The following is a 25625-nucleotide window of genomic DNA, read 5'->3' as shown; positions in this document are numbered from 1 at the left end:
AATGTTCTTTTATAATACATTTTCCTTTATTATTTTCTCATAAGGTGAGCCACTTAGTGTGGAATATGGCTGTATCAGGGTCAATGTTGGACGTTTTTAGTAACTTCACAAATGACGGGCTTTGGATTCACTCTTGTCCCACCTCTGACGATTTTTCATTGCCAGTTGTCATTTGCTAAAGCAGTCCGAAAGCTGGGTGCATAACTACTTATTGTCTCACTTTGACATGCAAGTATGTGCGGCAGCAGAAACCTCATACCTCCAAGGAATTCAACAAGACTGATATGCTTGTGTCTTGCACATCGTCGCACAGTCATTACATCACCATTGTGACTGCAAAAGGCTTGGTGCACTGACCTTAGTAGATACTAGATTGATCAAGATCATTTCGACATCCACAATGAGGGAGTCAACGGAAGAGAACTTTCAAAATCCCAGGCAAGCAAGCACAAACTCACTACACCGGCATGCAAACACTCAATCTACCAGCATCCCTATGCAAAATCATAGAGAAAGACTTATTATAGTTCATGCCCCAAACTCAGAATTCCAATGGCTAACTATTTATGAACCTTCCGTGTCCCTTGCCTTTCAATGGGTCGCCTAAAACCCACCTCCCAAGAAGCCCCAACTCCCAGAGCATCCGATCAATGACTCCATAGTTTGGAGTTGTGTCTAGACCCGATTTTAATGACAGAAAACGAAATAAAAAAATATATAACTACATGTACGTATGCAAATATACTATACAAATGTATTGTATGGGGGTGGAATATCACATATATCACCAAACTACAAGCAAGGCACAACTATTTTTAGAGTTACATTGGAAAGTTTTCATCTTAAAAGGCACGTGCCACGCTATGTAATTTACTGCAAATGCACAGGGTTAATAGGCTGGCCAACTTCAGTTTTTTTGTAGTATACATTGTATTTTCTGAAAGTTCAATTCAATTCAGTTGTTTTTATATAGTGCATGGCTACCTGACCGTGCCTCCCAGCACTTGTTGCAATAACCTCACCGAGCTACCCTGATGAACCATTGACTAAATGTCCACTCTTCAAGAAAGGTGTGTTTTTAAAGATTATCTGAAGAATTCTTCCGACTGCTGACTTCTGAGGGAGGCTGGAAGGGCGTTCCAGAGCACGGATGCAAGGTACACAAAGAAGCGGCCTTCGCTTCTCACTCTTTTGATCTTGGGCACCGACAGGAGTCCCTGATTGGTAGATCACTGATATCTCCCTGGAACATAGGGGGTGTGTATGTTCCGGAGGATGAGAGGGCCTTTTCCATGGATGGCCCGATGAGCGATGCAAAGAGTCTCCATCATGAGCTTGTCGTCTATCCAAATGCCAAGACTTTTTACTGCTTTGGCTGGCTCTGGTAGTTTGCCTAGTTGTTTTGGCCAGGACAATTCCCGTCACCTTGGGCTGTTGTTGCCTACCACCAGTACCTCAGTTTTATTGCTGTTAAGCTTCAGACTGCTTGCAGACATCCAGTTTGTAACCTCCTTATGACATGAATTGAGTTGGGTGGAGATTCGGCTGACAGTAGGTGTCAGGTCCATGATGATCTGATTATCATCTGCATAAAACCCTCATGCGAGACAGTGAGGCCGTACAATTTCTGCAAGAGGGAGAACATACAAATTAAAAAAGTGTGGGGCTCAGTGAGGAGCCCTGTGGGAATCCACACCGCAGAGGGTGGATAGATGGAAAAATTAACCTTCACACACTTGGAAACTCCTATTCTACAGGAAGGCTACAAGTCACTTTATGGCATCCCCAGTAGTGCCAACTTCCATCTTCCTCTGGATGAGCATGGTGTGTGATACCGTATTGAAAGCTGTGCTTAGGTTTAACATTATCATTGTCGCTGAACCACCTTGGTCTAAGATAATGCGGAGTTCCTCAGTGGCTACCAGCAGTGCAGTCCCTGATCTGAAGCCTGTCTGGGTAGGGTGGAGGACATAATGAGTCTCCGAAAAACTGGACTGATGTTTATTAACATGCTTTTCTAGTAGTTTACTCTCTACCGGAAGCATGGAAATGGGTCTGTAGATGTCTGAGAGGTGGGGATTAGCTGTAGCTTTTTTTGGAGCGGCTTCACTATCGCATGTTTCCATGGTTGGGGCATATGGCCAGATTCTAATGAGTGGTTGAGAATAATGATAAGGATGGATAATAAGGAATTGCCACCTTGACCCAGGAGGGGCTGGGTCCAAAGGGGATCCTGATTTGATTGCCTAAAGAGTGTCTTCCAAGGTTTCACGGCTCAAAGCGTGACAAGTCGACAGGATGGGACCTGACCTCAACTTGTCTTTAGTTTTAACGTGGTATGATGGTTGGTGGTAGATTTTTTTTTAATTTTGTTAATAAAAAAGTTGGCAAGCATGTTGCACCATTCTTTTGAAAGGAGGGGGCCCTTGGAGCATGAAGGAAGAGTCATAAGGTTGTGACTACCTAAAACAATTCCTTGGAGGAGTTGGGACAGTCTCCATTTTGTCCTCGAGGTAGGCAAGTCTGACCTGCCTTATGGCTTGTTTGTAGTTTTGTGCAGCTATTCTGGAGCAGTTTTAGCTGTTTTATTTATATGCCCTTCTCTGTTCTCTTTCCCTCATTTTAGCCTCTATTTAGGGCTCAAGACTATTGTTTAGCCATTGCTCAAATAAGTTATATCGTTCCGTCGTGTCACCCTTTGGAATGGGAACAGATTCGGTGACAGCAGCCGCCTATTCTGTTATTTTTTTATTTTATTTTTTGCATATTTATTTAGCGCGAACTCGACCCGAAGGTATTGGAGCGCTTTACATGAGCACCGTATTTACATTACACATTCAGGCATGGAGAGATTAAGTGATTTTGCCCAGAATCACAGGATGTGGACGCAACCTCGAGGCTCGAACCCTGGTTTCTAGCACCAAAGTCGGCAGTTCAGCCGACGGACCACATCCTCTCCCCATGTACCATGGGTTTTTGGGAGGAGGGTGCATTGATTGATTGTTGTTTCAGGAACTTTGAGCCAGAAGGGAACTATATGGTTGTCCTACCATGGAATAGGAATTGTTTCCTCTATAGTAAGGTTGTTCAGTTTTGTAAAGACAGGGTCTAAAGATGCACATGACTATGACTAGGACAGTGTCAAGTTTTTTCTCTTGCACTGCAATGGCTTGTCACATTCACAGCGATGCACGCTAATACAGAAGCTGTCCTTGCTTGGTTGGATTCTTCTAATCTGATATATGTGTGTGTGTGGGTGTGTGTGCGTGCATGCGTGCGAGTGTGTGTGTGTGCGTGTATTAAATAAAAATTCAGTTTTCTCTATGCTCCAACACATGTTAAGGCAGCAGTTGAAAGATTCACAGGGGCTTTCCTTAATTGGTATATGTAAAGCGAATGACCAGTAGTATAACAAGGTATTTAGGGCAGTAAAGGGGGCATTGTCAGGGTTCAATAGGCCCTGGTGCCACTGCATCTGCTGCACAAAAGATAGCTGTGCCCCCGTCAATTTCATCCCCTCAAGTAACATTGCTATTTTGATTAATAGGGATCAACACATTCTATGAATCGTAGCAGCGGCAGGTGCAGCTAATTTACAACACTTAAATGCCACAACTTGGTTCAAGAGTTATCTACACCATCTTTCTCCTGCCGCCTCTCTCTTCAGTACCATTATCATTATTGCTTCTCCAAATACTCAACTGAGTTCATGTAGTTTGGGTATCAACCATCTTGTATATTTCATCGCAATGTGCAATTCTATATTTTTTTTCCAATGTTTCTCTTTTACTTCACTACCCACTCTCCATCCTTAGGATATTAAAGCACACTTCTAGGCTACTGTTGCACTCATCATTCTAAGTATATAATAATAAGTGGCAGACAGTAATGTTCTAACATTTTATGTGTTTTATTTTCTAATTACAGGCTTGTTCTTCCTGTTAGAAGGCAGCCGTAAACAAAAAGAGCAAGCTTTGAGAATTATTCACGTGTAACAGCCTGAGAGAGCCCCATGATTGATTGGAGGGGGTGGGGGGGGCACAGAAGAGACAGTGGGGTGGAGGAGCGAGCGAAGAGAGAGACACGAGAGGGAAAGCAAAACCAGCGCGGCGCTCGTGAAAGGGCACCGTGCTGAAACTAGATCGTGATCCTGCTATATTTATAATGCACGCAAAAGACACACCATAGCCATAACTTCACAGCAGTGCTGCTGTAATTATATCACATTACTGGCATCCCTTAGCTGAGCTCCCGTACCTATGACTTCGAACCTTAAGATGCAAATGGCTAATGTCACACCGAAAAATGAATACAAAGAAGCTCGAGAAGCACTTCACAGCACTAACGCTGCTCTTCTGTGGAAGGAGTGTGTGTCTTACTTGTTTGCACCCGGAGTCTCTGGACGACCAAACCTCGTGCGTATGCTTTTGATATTAAGCATGCGCACAAACAAGGGGAGGTGCAAATGGGGGCGTGATTTAGAGGCAGCAAAGCTCATGGCCATGTTTAAATGGAATGTGAGTTGATATGCAGAATGCCTCGGATGCTTTAACAATTTAAAAGTGAAGTAGTGCGTCACGCTTAATAATTAAAAATGAAGGCGGCTGTGACGCTTAGAAATAAAAGTGATTGTGGAATAAGGTAAGGTTGCGGTCGCGTTTAGATGTAGAAATTAAGGCGGGCTCAGACTTAGTATTTTTAACTAAAGGCTGCCCTCACGCTCAATATTTAAAAGTGAAAGCGGGCGCTGAGAGGAATATTTTAAATTTACAAATCACCAGGTGGCCAGTGCGTGTGCCTCCTAAGCATGCAGCAGCAGCTTTCACAAGAGGAACAAGCCCAATCCCTCTTAAAACAAAGCCCAAAACTAACTACCATCCTACCAAAAAGAAGCCCAAATGACGATAGACTGCAAGTAGTGCTCAGGAAACATGCAGTAAAGGGGCCAATAGCCGTGGAAGGAGACATGGCCGTCATAAGGCGGGACTAGCAGCCTCTAAACTAATCAGAAGTCAGCATTTAGAAAGGAAAAAGCCACAAGCCAATGAAAAAGTGGGCGGGGGAGTGGGCGGGGCTTCCCTTACCTATAGTGTATACTGCATGCCTCGCAAAGCGAGCAGCGCATGCGCTGCACCGCTAGGCGAGACCTGAGAGTGCAGAAGGGCCAATTCAGAAACCAGGGCAATCTCATATAGAGCGCCCCGGCCAGCCATACACCATTGTCATTAGTGAAGCTATACAATACAGATGCAATTAATTGAAAGTGAGCTATAGCGTAAGGATAGCACACGATTCCCTCTCATGAATAACGACACACCTAACGCAGGCAATCACTAGACAGCATCATAAGCAATCATTATTTTGGGAACACCTCTACATGTGCAATACATAGATGCATGGAGATAGCGCAGGGCAGCTGAAAAGCAAAAGGAATAGAAAGGTTAGCGAATAGAAAAGTGCTAATGTGCAGTACAGTACAAGTTACCTAAGCTACTGCTAAGGCCTTACATTTTATAGACCACACCCAGCCCAGAAACTGCGAAACAGCACATGCATGTAGCGTCTAGCATCGGATTGTAAGATTCGCATAGCTGTTGTGCTGTTTCTTGTGCCTAAAGTTAGGCAGGGCGGACTAATCCAGGTCTGTCTTTGATGCAAATAGGCTGTGCAGACAAAGAAAACATGGGCAATGTTTTCCTCCTACATTTTACAACTCGGCAGATCAATGAGGGCTCATGTTGGGACGACCATTTAGCAGTGAACATCTAGAGTGGCAAAGATCCTGACCTTAACTGGGCATGCAGTTGCCTATCTAGGGGATTGGTCATACATTCCAGGTATTTTTCAAAACAGAGGGCTCGACTTGAACCACACAAAAGTTATAGAGGAGTGACCCTCTGACATTGCTAGCTGGTTCTTTGTGGTCCACCCAATGCCAATATAACTTCTTAATTTGATCTTTTGATGGAAATGATTCAGATGGCATGGGCACCCAGTGGCCCAGCAGGCCTAGGGAAGACAAAACCTTTCTGATGTTTTTACACCACTCAATTTTGTAGAATTTGTCTAACTTGATTAAGTCCTGAAAGGCCTCTGCATAATTAGCTAATTCTGGGGTATTTCTAAGCATCCGCCAGAACAAAGTTGGTCTGAGCCTAGCCTTATCGGCGATTTGCCTCTTACCCAGATTGAGATCTAATGGGAGGGAAGGTTTGCTAGGGGGAAGGTACACCAAGGGTCTAGTAAACTTATGTTTGGATTTGATCATATCAGAAAGATTGACAACCCCCCTCATTCTGCACAATATAATGCCACAGCTTTAGAATCAGATCTGAGGGGGGGCACAATAAGTTTGCTGTATGAGGCATGGTCCTTCTTCTGAATGGACCTGATACCTGCATACTTACTTGTAGCTTTTTCAATATAATTTTTCCAAGACATGTTAGATGACAATTTGATGCCCAGGTACTCAAACTCATCACCAATTCATCCCCTTCCAAATATATTTTTTCCCTGTAAAAGATTTATGTTGATTTAATGTCATAAAATTAGTCTAGATTGCATTAAGCATCAGACCTCTTGTGCAAAACTCTTCGAAATGTGTTATTAAGGTTTGCAGCCCTTTGGGTGTTTGTGTCACAAGAAGGGTATCGTCAGTGAATAGCAGAGCGGGTACCTTCACACTGGCCAGGGGCAGTGCGTTTGATGGAACGGCCGAAAGAAAGTGCACTACTTCGTTCAGGTAAAGGGAGAACAGGATTAGGACGAAGAACACAGCCCTGCCAGATTCCCTTCCTAATCGGAATTGGGTCCGTGAGCTGCCCCTATTCTCCCCATAGCATGTTAGCATGGTGGTCTTTGTATAGCCAAATAATAATAGATAGTATATTTAGAGGCATTCCCATCTGCCAAAGTACCTGCCCAGCTTTGGCTGGGAGACCAGATTAAAAGCAGACTTCAGGTCGACAGAGGCCACATAAAGGTGGCCTTTTCCAATAGGCACCATTTTCCATTATATTAATAAAAAACTAAATACCTGGTCCACGGTGCTGATTTGTTTTCCTGATGCCAGCTTAAAAGAGAGAAAGTATATGTCCTTCCTTAACCCATAAACAAATTTTGTCCAAAACGATCCAGCAGCAAATCTTCTGCATCGAGTTGATAACACTAATGTGCCTATAGCTAAAAGGCAGGATGCAATCCCCTTTTAAAAGAAAAAAAGAAAATGAGTAACACCTTAGCACCTTTCCAAGACTTTGGGATAGGTTCTCTTCTACCGATAGCATTGCTCAAGGGCAGAATGTACAAAGCCCGCTTTGTTTTATCAAAAAGATACATTTCCCCGGTGATACTATCTTGTCCAGGGGCTTTCCCCTGTGCTGTAGCGCCTATTGCTAGCTCTACGTCCTGTAGATCAAAAGTCACTACAAGATCAGTCTGATCTATATGGTTAGGAACCTTTGCCATCTCTGCTACTATCTGTAAAGCTATCGTCGTACAAGGATTGAAAATGCTCGGCCCACTCCTGGGGCGAAAAATTTACCACTCTTCATCTATTATTGTTGGCACATGGAAATGGGCAATTAGCTTATTAAAGAAGCTAAGGTGGATATCTATAGCACCCTGTGGATTATCCCCGGGAGCCATGGCAATTTTGAGTTTAGCTAGGATGATCAATAATGAGTTCTCGATAGAGGATAGAACATCCCCTCTCCCTACCCGTTGTCTGCACTTAAGATATTGTTTGGTATTCGCTAGGGGAACATCCTTAGTAACACAACAACAGTGCTAGTCAAGACTACATTTCTCCCAATAAGAAGTCATGGAAAGACATAGAGGGCTATGGTCACTTTCAATCCTACTTTCCTCAATCATTTTTGTAACAGATTTTTATTGATTTTCTGAGAAGGTCAAACAAATAGCTTCATAGACAGCATGCATTAATGATTCAGGGAGCAATACATTACAAGTGCAATTAGTGTCATAGCTGCAGCCTCCCATAGGGCGCCGCTCAGTGACTCCCCAGGGCCCTCATGCCCCAACACTGATTCCCCCCTCAGCTCCCGCTTTATGCAATTATACAATCCCTAGCAGCTCCATGTATATTATCGTTCAGAGTGCACGGTCATCGTAGGCATAAGGGAAAACAAAAACAATAAAACACCCAGCCCCAACACCCCTCCTCCCCTACTAACCCTCAAGTCCCCTGTTGACCCCCACCCCACCCACCCCCCCAAGCATGCCGCTGGCTACTAACTAAAAGGTTCCAGGTATTCCCAGTTCTTCTCCATGGACCGCCTGACTCCCCAGCACTCAAATCTGCATTCTTGATAGGGCAGAAACACTGGAGGCGACCCCCAGCTGCCCTGCCATCGGCTGCAATGCACTTCTCCGTCAGTTAGAGACCGCAATAGCAGATGTCTTGAGCGCCCCCCGTCTCAGCCAACACACTCTCCTCATCACCAGGCGGATGCTTAGTCAGTTCCACAAGTGCCACCCATGCCCTGGCCAGCTCCATTGATTTCTCGTTCCCTGTACGTCTAGCCATGCCCATCCTGCAGTTGCCTTCACTCTCCACCCACTTTACAAGCTCCCGTCTCCACCGCTCAAGGGAAGGTCCCTGCCTCGCCTTCCACCGGCTAGTAAGCTCTCTTTTCGCCAGCACTAACCCCAGGTCAATGAACTTGCTGGTGACCTTGGTCTTCGCAGTGTGGAGAAACTCATGTAGCAAACAAACACCTGGTGTCAGTGCTATCTCCCTCTCCGTCACAGTTGTTAAGACAGATATTGTCTCCCGCCAGTAGTAGTCCAACTGCGGGCAGCTCCAGAACATATGCAGGAACCCCGCCACTTCTAGATTACAATGAGAGCAGGCAGATGTTCCCCCAAAATAGTTGTTCAGTTTGCTGGGCGTTAGGTAAGCCCTATTTAAGACATAAAATTGAATGAGCTGGAAGCGTGTATTACGGGAACTCTTCCATGGCCTCTCATCTACCTCTCCCCATGTCTTGTCTGAGATGGGTTCCCCCAGGTCCGTCTCCCACTTAAGTAGCAACGCTGTCAGGGGCTGACGCAGGTCCTGAGTAAACCTGGCGATAAAGACAAGTCACCGCTTTAAAAGTACCCGCAGCCATCACCACGTACTGACACGCAAGGGACGTAGCCGGTTCCAACAAACCCCCTCGCCAATGCTTCCTTATGGCCACAGTCAGGGCCGCATGGAAAAAGGAAATCCCCTCGCGGGAGATCATGATGCTCCATGAGGTAATTAAACGGTAAGAGGTTGCACTCGTAGAGATCCCCCAAGGTGAGTATGCCCATCTCCACCCAGTACTGCAGCTTGCTCCAGTCACCCCCATGAGGTAATACCTCGCACATTGTCAGCGGAATTTCAGGCACATACAAGGGCCTGACACGCAGCTTCCTGGCCACACACATCCAGCACCGCTGCACCACGGCCAAGTCCGACGGTATCGCGTCACCTCCCTGGCTCACCCGCAGCAGAACACAGGACAGCAGGCGCCAGCTAGGAGCCGCTCCCCCCATAGTCTCCGGATGTCGAATGTGGCCCACTGCGTAAACCATTGGAATTGCGCAGCGTGATAATAGGCCTCCAGATCCGGCAGCGCAAGACCCCCCTCCACCCTGGGTCGTTTCATAGTAAGCAGTGCGACTCTCCGTCTCCCAGCTCCCCACAGGAACCCAGTGATTAAAGAATTGAGCTGTGCAAAGAACCTAGTGGGTATCCAAACGGGGAGCGTCCCAAAGTATTAAAGGAACCGTGGCAAGGTGACCATCTTCACCAAGGCGACCCTACCCGCAACAGAGAGCGGGAGGGACCCCCAGAACTCAAAATTAGATTTGGCACTACGCAACGCCTGCCCCACATGACCCTCCATCAGGTCATTACTGACATGATAAATTCGGGTTCCCAGGTAAGGGAGGCAACAAGGTTCCCATGGTATCGCCCCCATAGTCAGCCGGTCTCGCCCGCCTGCTTTGGTAGGAAACAGGCACGATTTGGCACAATTCACACAAAGCCCCGACACTCTCCCCAAAGTCTCCAATAACTGCTTCGCCCCATGAAGCGCATTTCAAAGGTCAGGTAGGAACATGAGTAAGTCATCCGCATATAGCGCAATATGCTGTTCTTGTCCCGCCACCAAAAGCCCAGTGTAATAACTGGCCGACCTGGCATGTGCAGCCATTGGTTCCATTGCCAGAGCAAACAGCAACGGGGACAGCGGACACCCCTGCCTCATTCCTCGGGCAACCTCACAGGCAGCAGAGATTAGGCCCCCCGTCCTGACTCTGGCAGTAGACTCACTGTACAGCAGCGCTGTCCTTCGGATGAACTGCTCCCCGAGCCCAACCTCCCGCAGTGCCCTAGTAAGATAGGGCCACTCTAGGCTATCAAAGGCCTTCTCAGTATCGACCATGAAAATGCAGGCCTCCTCCTTATCATATGTGTCGAACCCCAGGATGTACTTTCCTCAATCATGTCATCTACAAGATGCCAGAGCCTTATAATAATTAGAATGTAATTGATGCGGCTCTCGTGATTAAAAGCGGCCGACTCTTTACAGTCAGAGCGCGTTCTATTATTCAATGCCCTAAGACTGTGTTTTAGTGTGAGGGCTTAGACCTGGAGAGCAGTCTCTGTCCACTTTTTCAACTGGAGGTATGTCAAGTTGTGGAATAGCCCTTTTTTCATCCTCATCTGTGGCCAGGATCACATCCTCTCTGTCCAGGGATTCAAATGTAGTATTGAAATCAGCACCTACAATGGTGTATGCAGAGCGGTTTCTAGTTTCCTAATGGCCTTTCAGCACTGTATCAGACAGACTGCCACCTTGAATCCCCATTGCATATACATTATACATTTCCACGTTTTGATTCTTAACGGAGCGAAAACGCAGCTCAAGGATATCAGGAGAATCTATAAATTTTGCTATTCAGTGAGAGCCTCTCCCAGACTGATAGCCCACCAGAGGGCCCACCACGCTGATTTATTAATAGCTGTATGAAAAAGTTAAGGTACCCAACTCTAAAAACAGGTGTGGTACACCACGTCTCCTGAAATAGGCAGATATCAAACCCATCAACAAAAGAGCTCCAATCAGGTAAACTCGTTTTGGAGATTAGACCTGCCACATACCAGGACATTATTGAGACCCCATTGTGATCAATTTGTTTTGAGCTACCATTAGACCCACCTTGCGGCTCATAGAGATTGGAATCAGAGTGAGAAGGTATAGCAATCTGGACACTTCACTGATAAAGGGGAGGGAATTGACCCAGTGATTTGGGGTTCAAACTAAGTCTACACAGCGGTATCATAGGCTCCTGTAGACCCGATGAGAGGGTAATACCTTCATTATTCAGTCAATCCAAGGATCCCAGAGCTGGGCTAGAATCCGGATGGAAGTGAGACATGTGGCTTCGATATACATGTGTGGCTGTCCCTTGGTATTTGAATTGTGTAGAGGAGTTGTTGGGGGGAGGAGGCTACCAATCTATCAGCCAGCCTTCTGTTTCCTAGGGTTAGTTCAACTAGGTCAAATTTGTATCTGTGGACATACTTGTTTTTAGCACGGATAATATCATCCCTAATGATAGATTACAATCCCCGACGTGGCAAACCCAGTGAATGACTTTAATTTTTAAAGAATCTTCAGATTCAAAGTTCGTGGATGGTTTAAGCTTGGGTACATTCATCATAGATCAAAGAGTAGTAGTAGTGAAATCCATCAGTGAACTTGTGAGCCCACCTTCCTGCTATAAGGTTGCTCTGCCCATTCTCCACAGACTTGGCTAAGTGTGGAGTAATGCCAAATATGAGACCTGCTCTAGGTGGGTGCAGTGCACCACTAGAGCTTATATGGCTAGATCCCCAACAAACTGCTAACATGTCAGGTTTCAAACTTGTGTCCTTCACAGATCTTTAGCCAGGTTCCCCAGCTTTCCTTGTAGCAGTCGATTTAAATGTTGATCTCTCACAGCTGAGCTCCTTCCTCATGCCTATGTTGCTATTCCTGGTAACCACATATTCTCCCAGAAGCTGCTTCACTAGACAGGTCAATTGTGAGACCATGGTCTTGAGAGTCCCTATTTCGTTCTTCATATCGGTAACTGTGCAAAATGTTTGGCGAAATTGGGAGGAATGTGATCACAGGACATCCCATTATCAGCCTGATTTGATGTTGGTACACGTGAGGACGGGTCTCTTCCCCCCTTTGCAAACACACAAACTGGTTGCTAAATAGAATGGTGGGCACCAGAGGAATATTCTGTGGGTTATCCATGAGAAGTAGATAATCAGAGCGGGCTAGAGAACCTTTCTCACTTGGAATGGGAGTCTTAGCACTACTGGGTTCTTTCCTTTTAAAAATACTAGATAACGTGCGCACTGCCCCCTTCGGTCTCGCCTAGGCAGCGCATTCGCTGTCTCATTGAGACATGCAGTATATGCTTTAGGGAGGGAGTCTCCACCTCCGTTTTCCTATTTGTTTTTGAGTGTGTCTTTCAAAATGTCATACTTGCTATTCAGTTAGTGTGTTTTATGCCCCTCCTTTTTCCCTGCTGGGCACGCCTATGGTGTTTTTTTTTTAATTTAATGCAAGCTTGTTTCAGTGTTATTTGCGCCAGGCAATGTTTTTTTTCATTTATTTGAACCGCTGCTTGCCCGTCCTTTTTGCTTGTGCTTGTTTGCTCCCTCCTCTCAGCGGTGGGTGGAGATGGCGCTGTGCTTCGCATTACGGAGACTCTGCTGCATACTGCACCTATTGTCTCCCAGAGCCTCTACTCGTCCCTGCCAGTCGCCGGCATCGCATCCTCCTCCCTGACTGCCTCACCACTGCTCCGCGCTAACGGATTTATCGGTAGCCGCTGGGTGTCTGCCACCGCCACCATCCCAGTTCTGGGCCCAGCCAGCGGAACCGAGCTGCTGCAAGTATCGAACTGCGGGCTTCCGGAGAACTGGGAGGTGGTGAGCTCTGCTTAAGACTTGTTAAAATAACTACACCAATAAAGTTAACACGCTTTAATTTGGAAGCACAGCCCTTAATCCTAGGCACCACGGGCTGGATGGGCAATGTTTTTTTTTCGTTTTTACACATTTTTTTATTATTCGCTGCTTACTGTTTCTGTTTTCCGTCTTTTTCCAAGATTACATTTTATTGTACTGTGTTGTTTTTCAGCCAAGTGCGTCATGTTGATAAAGTACAAAATGTTTCAGCCTTGATACACATGCATTGCTGTACGAGGATGGAGACAGCAGCGCTATCCCTCGAGATACACGCAAACAGTGATGTGCGAGAACGGAGACAGCAGCGCTATCCCTCAACATACACACACAGTGATGTGTGAGGACAGAGACAGCAGCACTATCCCTCGGGATACCACATACACACTCAGTGCTCAGCGAGGAAGGAAAGAGCAGTGATATCCCTCAAGGAAGAAGACAGCAGCGCTATCCCTCAACATACACACACAGTGCTCAGTGAGGAATGAGACAGCAGCGCTATCCCTCAAGATACCATGTAAGCAACACACAGTGCTCTGCGAGGATTAAGACAGCAGCGCTATCCCTTGAGATTCCACATACACACGCAATGCTCAAATGGGCAATGTTTTTTTTTGTCTAAGCCGCTGCTTGGCCGTTCTTTTTGCTCCTGCTTGCTTGCTCCTTCCTCTCAGCGGTGGGTGGAGATGGTGCTGTGCATTCTAGACACAAATACACATTTTTTTATTATTAGCAGCTGCTTACTGTGTTTCCGTCTTTTTCAAGATTACATTTTATCATACTGTGTTGTTTTTTAGCCAAGCGCGTCATGTTAATAAGTCATGTTGATAAAGTGCAAAAGGTTTCAGCCTTCATACACACACAGTGACCCCTCAAATCCTTCTGACATTTTCTATTTGCAACAAATACAAAAAACTTAAGAATATGGTGAGACGATTGGCATTGCCAATGCTTGATAGACTTGGCTTGGGGGCTCGTGTGTCCAATAATTGATTTTACCTCCTCAATAAGCAGATCAGTTTCGTTTAGGGTTCAATTATCAATTTTCTTTAAAACCGTTTCATGTTTGGGCTTTCCCCGAACGGGTTCTGATGCCTCACGTTACAGTGAGGGGCAATAGAATAAATAACTTTCTTAAATAGACTGCAATAGAATAATTACACATGTAAGCAATAGGAAGACCTGGGGCGAATCAAATCGGGCAATCAAGCTCAATCCACTACAAAGACAATTGCATGGGCTACAAGAAGAAAGAGGCACGAATAACAGCCTATTACTTTTTGACTTGCACAATGACTTTTGCCACACTTTCCCTGAAAATGCAATGCTTAATGATAAACCCCAAAGTTCAGAATAAACTGAAAGGAAAACAGAAAATAAAATAATTAAGATAAAGGCAAAGACCACTGGAGCAACAAGGGCACATCAAAGTTTTGGGAGGTTGTAGGACTCGGCATGTTCGAAGATGAAAGCAAACCTTAAGGATTTTAGCACAAGTAATGTTTGGAAGCTATGATAGAGCCCAGGAGTTGTTCATGTCATGTCTCTCTATAGGACGACAAGTAAAGATCAACAAACCTGGTTTTAAAAGTAAAACTGCAAAGGCTGAGTAAGGATCGCAGCACCATTTGCAGAACAAGAAAAGAAAAAAAGTGAAAAGGGGGGGCAGCCTCCTCCGGGCTGGTTGGAGGGTCTTCACTTCGCCCTCGTTGTGGTTTGGGACGCGTAGTCCCCACCAGAAAGGTCAGGAAAGCCGCAATATCTCCCCATTTGTTCGCACAACCCAGATATGTTTAAGTCAAGTCAAGTCAAAAAGGCTTTATTTCGATAAAAACATATCATAAAAGCTGAATATAAATAGATTTTCCATTTTTTAAAAACATTTACAAGAATCACTAGATTTCATCAATTTTCAACAAAGAAATAAATACATTCTGTACAAGTTAAAAGCAATTAGCAATTTAACAATAAAAAGGAATTAAACATTAATTTTAAGCCTTTTGCTACGTAAATACCAGGCCCATGATAAAAATTTAGATAAACCACAGACATAAAGTGGGCGTGAATCTGACGTTAGGATACGCAGGGCCTCAATGTGTGACCTAGTGCCTAAAAGCCGACACAATGCTTTGAGCCACTTTTTCCTGGGTTTTACATATTCCGGGCATTGGAACAAGAAATGCGCTAGGGTCTCGGTGCAAGTTGTACAAAAAGGGCAAAAGGCAGTTGTCTGTGCCGGGATTTTCCACCGTGCTGTAAATGCTCTTAGTGGGAGAGTCCCAACTCTAAACTGAAAATAGAGTGCTCTATCGAACGGTTTTTCAATAATGTCCAGATACAGTTCCCGAATGGGTAAGTCCTTGAACTTCAGGAAGTCCTCCGTTAATTTTCCCAGGGACTGATCAGCATATGTTCGGGACATAACCCAATTCCAGTATAGAGACTTTAGAGTTGCCTTTGGTGGAGATGATCTATTGTCCCATGCTTCACTTAGTCCAAGAGCAATAAGTAAAGCTTTAACATCTCTCAACCACTTTATTTTGTGCCATCCTGATGATGCCATTATTTCGGACAGTCCTTTTGCGTATTTGGCGAGTTCTGGGACTCGCCACAACCGGGCCCATAAGAGCAATGGCCGGAGTTTTGCAAGATCAGCTATAGAACGACAGCCTAAATCAAACATCAACGGTAAAGTTGGCGTACCCTGAGGGAGCAACATCAATGACCTACAAAATTTGTTTTCCGATTTGGAAAGTTCATCTATATTTTGGGTACCCCATAGTTCAGCTCCATATAGAGCTGAACTAACTCCTCTTGCTTTATAGATGTCTACAATCGGGGCTATCGGTCTTATTGTGCAGAGACGCTGTTCCTTTAGTAGGGCCCCTGTGACCCTCTTATGATTTAGAAGCATTTTGGATAAGTGGGAGGTCCATTGCATTGTTTGCGAGATGCGTATTCCTAAGTAATCAAATACCCTCTCCCTACCTAAGGGTACTGAATTCAGGACAGGGGGTCGGGCGAGTTTTTTTGGGGGGTTCATCACCAAATATTTGGTTTTGTCAGTATTAATGACCAATCCCCGCTCCAAGCAAAAGGTCTGAAAGTTGTTAAGGAGCTTCTGAAGGCCCATTGGGGATTTGGATAACAACAGCGTGTCATCCGCAAAGAGGAGAGTTGGAACACGCTCGCCCGCCAGGGATGGTTCGTCTGAAGGGTCTTTTAACAAATGCTCAACCACACCGTTGACATATAGAGAAAAAAGGGTGGGAGCAAGAACACATCCCTGACGGACCCCTCTATTCACCGGGATTTTGTTTGTTTTCTCGCCCTGTGTACCCCATCTAATTTGGGCAAAATTACCATCGTGGAGCCTCATCAACATTGAAAGAATATAGCGTGGGAGGCCCATTTTATAGAGGACCTCCCATAGGATCTCCCTAGGCACAAGGTCAAAGGCAGTCTTTAAGTCAATAAAAGCGAGATAAAGACTGCCTTTGCCTATAACCACGACCTTCCAATAGATCAGCATTAATCTAAATACTTGCTCAATTGTTCCCGTGCCTGTTCTGAACCCCGCTTGGTAATTGGAGAGGATATCATTGTCTTCAATCCATTGTTGGATCCTCCCCAATAGGACCTTCCCGACTACCTTCTGGGTTGTATCCAATAAGCTTATAGGGCGGTAGTTAGAAGGCTCGTCCCTTATACCCTTTTTAAAAATAGGGACTACCTCCGCTCCCTTCCATGATTCCGGGACTGCCGCACCTTTATGGATGGCAACAAGCAGGGAATGTATAAGCTTCCCCCACGTTGGAATATCATAGCGGAGCAAGTCGCCAGGAATACCGTCACGCCCTGCCGCTTTTTGGGGCAAGATAGTTTTAATAGCAGACTCTACTTCTTTAGTTGTATAATCGGGCTCGGTCATATCACCCTCCAAATCAGAGTAGTCAAATGGTGCTCCAATGCTAGACCCCTGTGGGCAAGTATACATGACACATGACTGCTGTTTCAAGTTTGCTTGTTATGCACAATGTTTGACCTCTGGAAGTACTTCTTTCCAGGCAGGATTTCCCTGCTAAACAGTATACGAACATTTCGTTTGTATTACATACAAATATCGCTGGAAAAAAACTCAAAAAGATGTTTGTCAGCCCTGCCAAGTACCATGCACTCATCAGGGGTTAGACTAACGCATTTTCATGCTTTGAGATTCGTCTCAAGTCTGAGTGCAAATATCCAACACTTTCCGTTTTTGTTTCTGGGGATAATAGGAGAACATTTATATATCACTATTATCATAATAGAAGAATTGTTTTAATGATGGGTTTTTCACACTAGAATGTCAATCAGTTCTTCAAGTTGGGTTTTTTATGGGAGAATTAAAGGCACCTAAAGTATGTACCAGTGGCCCTCCAGGGATTACAAACCCACTAGGTTGGATGCCGCTATAACTGTCCTTAAATAATCAAATATTTCATGTAATGCATTCAGGTATTACTGTTTGGTGGGAAGTCATTATAGCAATCAGCTCCCCACTCTACAAAGTTAATTTAGTTTTGTTGCTTTTTTATTAAACAATATAGCAAGAAGGTAAAAAACATGAATATTCATATTCGAAACATATTTCACAATACAGTCCAATTTTATTGATTTTTACTGAAGCAGCAATATCAGTTGTACCTATTATTCTTTCAAAATACATTAACACTAGGAAAGATCTATATCAGAGAGTGACTTGTTATGATTACAAACTGTTAAATGAAGTGGTGTCAAGTTAGCATTACAGTGATACTAGTCCTGAAGAATCTATTACCTGCACTTGGCGAAACAAGTATCGGCTGTCTAGGCTCCACTAAGGCCAGCTTTTGGCTCATGTATAGTGAAAGAATAATAGGAATAACTTAACTTGAAGGCATTACAGTGTAATGTTTTCATATTAGTATGTATTGAAAAGGGGAATTCCTTTACAGATTTAACAGTAAGATAAGCCGAAATACCTTCCCTGGTTGAGACAATATTCATGATTAGGAACAATTGACTTGATTTTTGATTACAGCAAGTAAACAGTAAGCCATTCATTTCAGTTTGTTTGTTTTTAAGGCAAAAAGAAAAATTGATGGACAAAATGCAGAATAATGTCATACATTCACCCCAGTTCAGAAATCTGGGCCTAAACCTATTATTTTGTTTTGGTCCCCATGCCATTCCAGTTTGAACCCAGCCATATGCAAATCAGTCTTGACCCGTCCGAACTGCATGGCCAGGTCCTCCCTGGAGTGGAAAAAAAGCATCCTAAGACCGGCTTCGGGGTTTCACCCCTCATCAGCCAGGCTAGCTTGACTCTAGTGGCATGAAGAGCACGGGACCCATGTCTGAGCATACCCGTCCAACTTGGGGTGACAAATGCAAAAAGGACATATGATGGACAGAATTCAGAACAATGTCATACATTCACCCCAGTACAGAGATCTGGACCTAAATCCATGCCATTCCAGTTTGAACCTAACCTTATGCAAATCAGTCTTTACCCTGCTCCCAAATGGAAAAGTCCAGCCCGATCTATGCACAAGAGTGGGCAGGTCAAGGGTGCTCTTTTTTGGTCGGGCTTGATAGCATAGCTTTCACTGGATGTAATTTAATCAACCTAAAAAAGCTTTCATGCGTAGAACAGAGAGAGGTTTCGCTCCGCCTTCATGTTGGTAGCCAGGAGTACAAGTTTTGAGTGGGTCGACGTTGTGTGCTTCCAGAGGAAAAAGTGCTTTCCCTCCATGGAGCTGTGATTAGTTTGTTCATGTATACAGCTGCCTCAGCCAGCAACAGTATGGTTTCTTGAGCTTGCACACACACGACATTGTAATGCTGTTAAAGTGTCTGAGATATCCAGGTAATTTACTGTATTGTTTTTTTCTCTGGCAGCAGCGCAGATGGGAGGTAGGCAGTCAAGAGGAATGTATTGCATTGCCACCATTTACTTTAGACTTCAGAGTGCAGTTTTGTGTGAGAGCAGTATGGAATGCCCAGGGCTACACTATTCCACATGGAGTGTTAGGTCTGGCTTGACTACTGAGAGAAGCATTGAGCTCCACCCACAATTTGGTTCCTCCTGAATACAGGATTCGATTGAGCAGTATTTGCTTTCACTAAAAAGACTGCTTGTATTGCACTTTTTGAACTTGTGGCAAAGATTATACTCTATAATGCAGAACTAAGTTGGTTATGGTGGCAAACCAATGATCGTAGTTAAAGGCCTGATCTGTTTATTATGAAATGTAATGCTAAAGACATTAGGTCGCACATATTTATTATGAAAAGTATATGTTAGTGTCAATAGTCAGATAGTCAGTCAGTCAAGAGATACTTTATTTCGGCCTCACAAGACCTTAAAAGCACAGATAAAAACATTTGAATATTTAATACAATTTATCAATATAAAAGATTTTTATATACATATAAAAATATGAGAACATTAAAATGTTAAAAAAGATATTAAGTAGATTGATAGGCGCTGAGTATCTCAAGTGTATAGTACAAAATCATGTGTTAAAAAAAAACAGATTATAAAACAGAGTCCTGAATCGTAGTAAGTGCATCGAGTGGGTGGTTTAGACTTAAACTTTCTTTAAAACTGCACGTGTGTATACCACATTGAGAACAGATAACAGGACACTGAATATACAATTGGCATGCCGGTATCACATTTTAGGATCCTATAAGCCTGTAAGCAATGGAAAGTTCCAAGGTTCCTGCAAAGCTGTTGTAACCAGCGATTCCTTATTGCCTTATAGGTGGGGCAGAAAAACAGCACATGTAGGTCAGTCTCCGTAAAGTTTTTACATGATGGACAATCTTTCGTAGAACCACCCCCCCACTTATAAGTAACAGCACATAAAGGAAGTACACCATACCTAAACTGCAAGTAGAGTTTTTTAGCATGAGAAGCCTGTATGTCATCTATGCTAGATTCTAAGGTATATTGCAGTTTGACTTCTAAAAAGGATGATGTAAGTGTGCCTGTCCTGGGGCCTCTCAGTCATAAATTGAGATGGTAATCCTTAAAGTTTTTTTATCAACGCCTTTCTTGGCGTTGCCAAAGAACTTTCTTCTGGACTGTTCCATAGGTCTCCCATTCCAATAGATAAGAAGGAGTTCTTGATGTAGGTGAGCCAAGGTATTTTGCTTGCTCCCCTGAGGTTTGCCACCTCCCTCAGTTCCTCCTTATACATAGATAATTCTGGAGTACTCCATAGGTGGCGCCAGTTAAGTAGAGGTCTGAGCGCAACCTCCAGTGTCATTGGGCTTACACCCAAATCCATTCGGAGTGGAGTTAATGAGGTACCATTGGGAAGTCCCAACAGTTGTCTAAGAAATTATATTTCAATCCTGCAAGCTGTTCGGATGGCCTGTGGCCCCATAGTTCCGTTTCATACAAGGCAGCCCCTCTGGCTTGCGCCTTATATATTTCCAGCACCAGCCCTAGCACCTTATGTACACACTTCCTCTGCTGTTTCGCTAGGCCCCCTACGTGTCAATAGGCATTAGATTGTTAATATTCTATAAGAAAGCCTATGGATAGGTATTTTCATACGTGGAATCTCACATGTTATTTAATTAGGCACTTGTTTTGGACTTGGTTACTGCATGGGCCAAACCGTGGATATAGAAGGTTTGCTCTGTGAGAATCCGTGGTAGGGTCTCCTAGGGGAGATGGTTATCTGCTTAGCCAACTGTCTGATGGTTGCCTTATGGAAAAGCTTACACTCAAACTGTAGGCCTGAGTTGGTTATGGTGACAATGTATGGGCCTGATTGATGCACTAGGACACATTATTCCAGATGCCATAGGTCTGGTCTGCTTATTATGAAAGTTATGACAAAGGCAGTATGCCTATGTTCTTAGTTGTGAAAAGCTTTTGTTAAATCCAGTAAGCCTTTAACGGTTGTTATTGCATTATGTTACAGACTATGGACAGGTATTGTGTCACATTTAATCACACCGATTACTGTAATATGTATGTCAGGGCCGCATGGAAAAAGGAAATCCCCTCGCGGGAGATCATGATGCTCCATGAGGTCATTAAACGGTAAGAGGTTGCCCTCGTAGAGATCCCCCAAGGTGAGTATGCCCATCTCCACCCAGTACTGCAGCTTGCTCCAGTCACCCCCATGAGGTAATACCTCGCACATTGTCAGCGGAATTTCAGGCACATACAAGGGCCTGACACGCAGCTTCCTGGCCACACACATCCAGCACCGCTGCACCACGGCCAAGTCCGACGGTATCGCGTCACCTCCCTGGCCCACCCGCAGCAGAACACAGGACAGCAGGCGCCAGCTAGGAGCCGCTCCCCCCATAGTCTCCGGATGTCGAATGTGGCCCACCACCCACTGCGTAAACCATTGGAATTGCGCAGCGTGATAATAGGCCTCCAGATCCGGCAGCGCAAGACCCCCCTCCTCCCTGGGTCGTTTCATAGTAAGCAGTGTGACTCTCCGTCTCCCAGCTCCCCACAGGAACCCAGTGATTAAAGAATTGAGCTGTGCAAAGAACCTAGTGGGTATCCAAACGGGGAGCGTCCCAAAGTATTAAAGGAACCGTGGCAAGGTGACCATCGTCACCAAGGCGACCCTACCCGCAACAGAGAGCGGGAGGGACCCCCAGAACTCAAAATTAGATTTGGCACTACGCAACGCCTGCCCCACATGACCCTCCATCAGGTCATTACTGACATGATAAATTCGGGTTCCCAGGTAAGGGAGGCAACAAGGTTCCCATGGTATCGCCCCCATAGTCAGCCGGTCTCGCCCGCCTGCTTTGGTAGGAAACAGGCACGATTTGGCACAATTCACACAAAGCCCCGACACTCTCCCCAAAGTCTCCAATAACTGCTTCGCCCCATGAAGCGCATTTCGAAGGTCAGGTAGGAACATGAGTAAGTCATCCGCATATAGCGCAATATGCTGTTCTTGTCCCGCCACCAAAAGCCCAGTGTAATAACTGGCCGACCTGGCATGTGCAGCCATTGGTTCCATTGCCAGAGCAAACAGCAACGGGGACAGCGGACACCCCTGCCTCATTCCTCGGGCAACCTCACAGGCAGCAGAGATTAGGCCCCCCGTCCTGACTCTGGCAGTAGACTCACTGTACAGCAGCGCTGTCCTTCGGATGAACTGCTCCCCGAGCCCAAACTCCCGCAGTGCCCTAGTAAGATAGGGCCACTCTAGGCTATCAAAGGCCTTCTCAGTATCGACCATGAAAATGCAGGCCTCCTCCTTATCATATGTGTCGAACCCCAGGATGTACTTTCCTCAATCATGTCATCTACAAGATGCCAGAGCCTTATAATAATTAGAATGTAATTGATGCGGCTCTCGTGATAGAGTTTGTTAAAAGCGGCCGACTCTTTAGAGTCAGAGCGCGTTCTATTATTCAATGCCCTAAGACTGTGTTTTAGTGTGAGGGCTTAGACCTGGAGAGCAGTCTCTGTCCACTTTTTCAACTGGAGGTATGTCAAGTTGTGGAATAGCCCTTTTTTCATCCTCATCTGTGGCCAGGATCACATCCTCTCTGTCCAGGGATTCAAATGTAGTATTGAAATCAGCACCTACAATGGTGTATGCAGAGCGGTTTCTAGTTTCCTAATGGCCTTTCAGCACTGTATCGGACAGACTGCCACCTTGAATCCCCATTGCATATACATTATACATTTCCACGTTTTGATTCTTAACGGAGCGAAAACGCAGCTCAAGGATATCAGGAGAATCTATAAATTTTGCTATTCAGTGAGAGCCTCACCCAGACTGATAGGCCACCAGAGGGGCCACCACGCTGATTTATTAATAGCTGTATGAAAAAGTTAAGGTACCCAACTCTAAAAACAGGTGTGGTACACCACGTCTCCTGAAATAGGCAGATATCAAACCCATCAACAAAAGAGCTCCAATCAGGTAAACTCGTTTTGGAGATTAGACCTGCCACATACCAGGACATTATTGAGACCCCATTGTGATCAATTTGTTTTGAGCTACCATTAGACCCACCTTGCGGCTCATAGAGATTGGAATCAGAGTGAGAAGGTATAGCAATCTGGACACTTCACTGATAAAGGGGAGGGAATTGACCCAGTGATTTGGGGTTCAAACTAAGTCTACACAGCGGTATCATAGGCTCCTGTAGACCCGATGAGAGGGTAATACCTTCATTATTCAGTCAATCCAAGGATCCCAGAGCTGGGCTAGAATCCGGATGGAAGTGAGACATGTGGCTTCGATATACATGTGTGGCTGTCCCTTGGTATTTGAATTGTGTAGAGGAGTTGTTGGGGGGAGGAGGCTACCAATCTATCAGCCAGCCTTCTGTTTGCTAGGGTTAGTTCAACTAGGTCAAATTTGTATCTGTGGACATACTTGTTTTTAGCACGGATAATATCATCCCTAATGATAGATTACAATCCCCGACGTGGCGAACCCAGTGAATGACTTTCATTTTTAGAGAATCTTCAGATTCAAAGTTCGTGGATGGTTTAAGCTTGGGTACATTCATCATAGATCAAAGAGTAGTAGTGGTGAAATCCATCAGTGAACTTGTGAGCCCACCTTCCTGCTATAAGGTTGCTCTGCCCATTCTCCACAGACTTGGCTAAGTGTGGAGTAATGCTAAATATGAGACCTGATCTAGGTGGGTGCAGTGCACCACTAGAGCTTATATGGCTAGATCCCCAACAAACTGCTAACATGTCAGGTTTCAAACTTGTGTCCTTCACAGATCTTTAGCCAGGTTCCCCAGCTTTCCTTGTAGCAGTCGATTTAAATGTTGATCTCTCACAGCTGAGCTCCTTCCTCATGCCTATGTTGCTATTCCTGGTAACCACATATTCTCCCAGAAGCTGCTTCACTAGACAGGTCAATTGTGAGACCATGGTCTTGAGAGTCCCTATTTCGTTCTTCATATCGGTAACTGTGCAAAATGTTTGGCGAAATTGGGAGGAATGTGATCACAGGACATCCCATTATCAGCCTGATTTGATGTTGGTACACGTGAGGACGGGTCTCTTCCCCCCTTTGCAAACACACAAACTGGTTGCTAAATAGAATGGTGGGCACCAGAGGAATATTCTGTGGGTTATCCATGAGAAGTAGATTATCAGAGCGGGCTAGAGAACCTTTCTCACTTGGAATGGGAGTCTTAGCACTACTGGGTTCTTTCCTTTTAAAAATACTAGATAACGTGCGCACTGCCCCCTTCGGTCTCGCCTAGGCAGCGCATTCGCTGTCTCATTGAGACATGCAGTATATGCTTTAGGGAGGGAGTCTCCACCTCCGTTTTCCTATTTGTTTTTGAGTGTGTCTTTCAAAATGTCATACTTGCTATTCAGTTAGTGTGTTTTATGCCCCTCCTTTTTCCCTGCTGGGCACGCCTATGGTGTTTTTTTTTATAATTTAATGCAAGCTTGTTTCAGTTTTATTTGCGCCAGGCAATGTTTTTTTTCATTTATTTGAGCCGCTGCTTGCCCGTCCTTTTTGCTTGTGCTTGTTTGCTCCCTCCTCTCAGCGGTGGGTGGAGATGGCGCTGTGCTTCGCATTACGGAGACTCTGCTGCATACTGCACCTATTGTCTCCCAGAGCCTCTACTCGTCCCTGCCAGTCGCCGGCATCGCATCCTCCTCCCTGACTGCCTCACCACTGCTCCGCGCTAACTGATTTATCGGTAGCCGCTGGGTGTCTGCCACCGCCACCATCTCAGTTCTGGGCCCAGCCAGCGGAACCGAGCTGCTGCAAGTATCGAACTGCGGGCTTCCGGAGAACTGGGAGGTGGTGAGCTCTGCTTAAGACTTGTTAAAATAACTACACCAATAAAGTTAACAAGCTTTAATTTGGAAGCACAGCCCTTAATCCTAGGCACCACGGGCTGGATGGGCAATGTTTTTTTTTTCGTTTTTACACATTTTTTTTATTATTCGCTGCTTACTGTTTCTGTTTTCCGTCTTTTTCCAAGATTACATTTTATTGAACTGTGTTGTTTTTCAGCCAAGTGCGTCATGTTGATAAAGTGCAAAATGTTTCAGCCTTGATACACATGCATTGCTGTACGAGGATGGAGACAGCAGCGCTATCCCTCGAGATACACGCAAACAGTGATGTGCGAGAACGGAGACAGCAGCGCTATCCCTCAACATACACACACAGTGATGTGCGAGGACAGAGAAAGCAGCACTATCCCTCGGGATACCACATACACACTCAGTGCTCAGCGAGGAAGGAAAGAGCAGTGATATCCCTCAAGGAAGAAGACAGCAGCGCTATCCCTCAACATACACACACAGTGCTCAGTGAGGAATGAGACAGCAGCGCTATCCCTCAAGATACCATGTAAGCAACACACAGTGCTCTGCGAGGATTAAGACAGCAGAGCTATCCCTTGAGATTCCACATACACACGCAATGCTCAAATGGGCAATGTTTTTTTTTTTGTCTAAGCCGCTGCTTGCCCGTTCTTTTTGCTGCTGCTTGCTTGCTCCTTCCTCTCAGCGGTGGGTGGAGATTGTGCTGTGCATTCTAGACACAAATACACATTTTTTTATTATTAGCAGCTGCTTACT

The 25625-nt window shown here is 45.0% G+C and overlaps 1 protein-coding gene and 1 long non-coding RNA gene across 6 annotated transcripts in view; one reads left to right on the top strand and one right to left on the bottom strand.

Moving 5' to 3' along the window:
- Window positions 1-4418, bottom strand: part of LOC146821193 (uncharacterized) — a 61472-nt gene extending 57054 nt beyond the window's left edge. For both annotated transcript variants that reach the window (XR_014963127.1, XR_014963128.1), the window contains exon 1: window positions 4380-4418. This is a non-coding gene — a long non-coding RNA (uncharacterized LOC146821193). The remainder of the gene's footprint in view (window positions 1-4379) is intronic.
- Window positions 1-25625, top strand: part of CDK19 (cyclin dependent kinase 19) — a 1761913-nt gene that overhangs the window by 260359 nt on the left and 1475929 nt on the right. The window lies entirely within an intron of this gene.

The sequence above is a fragment of the Triturus cristatus genome, chromosome 6 (genome assembly GCF_964204655.1).
Source record: "Triturus cristatus chromosome 6, aTriCri1.1, whole genome shotgun sequence".
In the NCBI taxonomy this organism is placed as follows: domain Eukaryota; kingdom Metazoa; phylum Chordata; class Amphibia; order Caudata; family Salamandridae; genus Triturus; species Triturus cristatus.
The sequence above is the reverse complement of the archived record's forward strand: the minus strand, read 5'-3'. Positions and strand labels throughout refer to the sequence as shown.